The sequence below is a fragment of the Microtus oregoni genome, unplaced genomic scaffold (genome assembly GCF_018167655.1).
Source record: "Microtus oregoni isolate MIOR12 unplaced genomic scaffold, Mior012 000092F_000, whole genome shotgun sequence".
NCBI classification, from domain to species: Eukaryota; Metazoa; Chordata; class Mammalia; order Rodentia; family Cricetidae; genus Microtus; species Microtus oregoni.
Genome location: NW_024544601.1, coordinates 3,291,900 through 3,295,674, shown reverse-complemented (window position 1 = coordinate 3,295,674; position 3,775 = coordinate 3,291,900). Strand labels below are relative to the sequence as shown.

Genomic DNA, 3,775 nt, shown 5'->3' with positions numbered 1-3,775 from the left:
TCTTATTTCTATCCTGTGCTTGAGAGGTTTCTAGTCTTCTTCTGCCACTGACTCTTTCCTATTCACCTTGGTGCCTCTTTTTCATGCTTTATTCTTCAGCCACACCCTTCTGTACAAATGAGGAAACTGAGGCACAGAGAATTAAACACCTTGCCCAAGAGGTGTCAGTGCTGGGGTTTAAAGTCCAGTTTGGCTCCATGTTCTTTTTTTTTTTTTTTTTTTTGGAGGAGCCAGTATAACGGCTAGTTTATTGGAGGGAAGTTTTCCATCACATTCTGAAAAGTTAACGCAGGGCTCAGTGGGCCATTTGGTGGGGCACCAGCTTATAATGGGTTCCATAGCTTGGGCACCGCTGAGTCTCGCCTTTGTGCAGCCAAAACCAGATGATGGTACAGTTGTCCTCTTCACAGATGCAGCCCACTATCCGCTTGTTGGTGATGGACTGGACTAAATTAGGATCTTCCTTGGTGCCCGAAGCTGCCTTCAGAGGTAGCATATTGTATGGATCCAGTCCCTTCTCTGAGGCTATCATGATCTCCCTCTCCAGCCCTGTAGCCTGCTCCTCATCAGTAGGACCACCTCCAGAAGCCATGGGGCGTGTCGCAACCACGCCATGGGGCCCTCAGGCCCTCAGGGCCTGAGCTGCCAGCGCACCCACTGCTCGAAGTAACCTTGAAGCCTTCTCGCTGGAGACAAGCAGATGCACTTCCTGGCTCCACGTTCTTTATGAAGCCACTAAATGTACTCCCTTCCCTTCCTGGGTCATGAAGAAGTTAACAGAAGAGATCATTGGAAACATTTTGTGATTTTACTTAGGAGGGCTATTTTCTTCTGAAGAGTTTCTCCTTAAAGCCATGTTCTGCCCCTGGGGAAGGACATTTTAAGTTTTGATGTGATGGAAGAAATCAGAAAATAGAAAACAAGGTTAACCGTACAGATAATCAAAACGGTCTAACACAAAGGAAGGGGGAAAATCAAACCGTGGTTCCCAAATTAAAACAACACCGGCCTATATAAAAAAGCATGTTTTTTTTAGAGTTGTTTTGTGAAAGAGCTCATCTGAATTGATAAGAAAATATTGATAAAAGGGAAACATACAGAGATAATCAATAAAAAGAGATCATAGCATCTTCATATGTTATTGTTTATATTAAGCAAATATAAAATTAAAAATACAATTGTATGTAAAGTTCCTAAAATACTACAATGCTATCTAACACTTGAGACATCACAGTAAAAGCAACTGTCCAGAGTTTATGGCGACTTAAATAGTGCTGCGACAGCTGGCCATGGTGGCACATACCTGCAATCCCAGTACCTGAAAGGCAAAGGCAGCAGGATCAGGAATTCAAGGCCAGCCTTGACAACATATTGTGTTCAAAGCCAGCCTGGTCCACAGGAGAAAAACAAACCCCAAGTAAAACAAAGAAAAAGAGATGCTTGACATCATTAAAAAACAAATGAGCCAGGTGTGGAGGCAGAGAGAAGTGGGCAAACATTGTGAGTTTGAGGCCAGCCTGGTCTACATAGTGAGCCTCTGTCACAAACAAAAACAAAAGAACAAAACCCACACAAAAACAAACAACACCCCTCCCCAAAGCCACAAAACAAACAACTGAAAACCACAATGAGATCTGGCTTCATGCCCATAGGGTTCAAGAAGGAAGAGGGAGGAGGAGGGAGATAAGGAGGGAGGGGAAGAAAGGAAACAAGAAAAAAGAAGAATGAATAAAGAAAGGAAAGAAAGGATGGAGGAAGGCAGGAACAAAAGGGAGGGTGGAAAGAAAGTAAGAAAGACAAAGAGGAGGGAGGAGAGGGGAACAGAAAGAGGATATGGAGAAATTCCAACCCTTCTATGCCCCGGTGGGGCTCTAACAAGGTATAGATACTATAGAATATAGCTTTTTGGTTCTTCCAAAAGATAAATACAGACTTACCTCATGGTTCAGGTATATAACCAAGTCCACACAAAACTTTACACATGGCTGAGGGCTGGCTCAGCAGTTAAGAACACTAGTTGCTCTTCCAAGGACCCAAGTTCAATTCACAACACCCACATGGCACCTCACAGCTGCCTGCAATTCCAGTTCCTAGGGATCCTAGGTCTTCCAGGACCCTACACGTATGTGCACATAACCATCCCCCATGCACAGAATTAAAAATAATAAAATTCTATTTTTTAAAAAAAATTTTATATAAATGTTTATAGTTGCAGTATTCATAGAGCCCAAACACGGAGACAGGCTAAATAGCCATCAGTGTTTAAACACTGTGGCATGTCCATGCAATGGAATATTGTTCAACCTCAAAAAGGAATGAATAATTTGTTCTGTAATATGGATGGATCTGCTAAAGTCTATGGAAGGACTGGGGGATGGCTAAGCTGGTAAAGCATTTGTCGTGCAATCATGAGGACCTAAGTTGGGATCCCCAGTGCTCACTCACGTGTAAGCTGGACTTGGTGGCAGCTAGTACCTGTGTCCCCCCAGTATTGCAGGCAGTGCAAACAGGACACACACACACACACACACACACACACACACACACACACACACAGAGGCTATGCTGTATGAAAGAAAACAGTTAAAAGGATCCCCGTGCTGTGTGCTTCCATCTATGTGAAATGTTCATAAAAGGCAAATATATTAGAGACTAAGTAGGTTATATCAGTTGCTAGAAGCTTGGAGGGCAAGTGTGTGATAAAAAAATCTTTTAGAATTAAATGGTGGCAATGCTGCAAAGCTTTGTACACTAAATTTGTTTTTTAAATTTTAAAGAGAGCCTTACTATGTGGTTTAGGTTGGCCTAGAATTCCTAATCCTCCTACTCCTGCCTCCTAAATGCTGAGATTAAAGATACATACCCTTCTCCCCCCGTGCTCACTTTAGCTCAATTGCTTTGATCCTCACCAATCCAGAATTTTCTCTGAGTGCCCGAGAAGCCCACTCATGGGCTTGCAGGCAATGCCCATAGAGCATCTTCCAGTCAATGCTGGACGGGAGCCACCTCAGCTTCCCCATGCCTCAACTGTGGCAATGCTGGGCTATCTTTTCAGAGGTCCCGCTGGGACATCCCAGCGTCTCACTCTGGTGACTTGCCTGATAATGCCCATTTACCTGGTGCGTGTTTCCCCACTCACTGCCTGTCTTGATTCCTGTTGCTGTTGCTGTGACCAAAGCAACCTCAGAGGGAGGGGCTTATTCTGGCTCACAGTTGGTGAGGACAGTCTGAATGACTCTGGCCAGCTTGAGCATGGCAAACATGGCTGACAGGCCTTGCCCTTCTCCCCAGTCCCTCTAACTCGCTAAAAACCATTAGATTACTTTCCTAAATCTAGTCACCAAGATCTATTCCCTTATTTGGCCACTTCCTCTTCCTGAGGTTGACTACCACAGTTCAGCAATCAAAAGCCCCCTTTGGCTCACCTAATTGAAAACACCTCATCCTGACATGGGATTTCCCCCTTTCCCTTTATAAATTGCCATTTGCCTGTGTCTGTCTCCCCTCTATCCAGAGTCAGTCTTTTGTCCCTCCTGGTTAAATACCCCTTCCCTCTCTCCCTTGTTCCCTTCCCTTTCTTTCTCATCCTCTATCTCCTGTCTTTGTCTCTTATTCCCTGTGCTTTGTCCCTCTGGGCAAATAAATCTCCTTTGTTCTGAGAACTTGGTCTTGGGGGTCCTGATCCGATACTGGTCCTTTTCCAGTTCATCAAGGCAGCAGGTCTTTGGAACATCCATAATTGGGAAGCCAAATGTGATGGATGCTGGCCTGCACT

The 3,775-nt window shown here is 44.5% G+C and overlaps 1 pseudogene; it reads right to left on the bottom strand.

The window, feature by feature from the left end:
• Positions 1–223: 223 nt before the first annotated feature.
• Positions 224–3,020, bottom strand: LOC121442561 (annotated as a pseudogene).
• Positions 3,021–3,775: the final 755 nt, after the last annotated feature.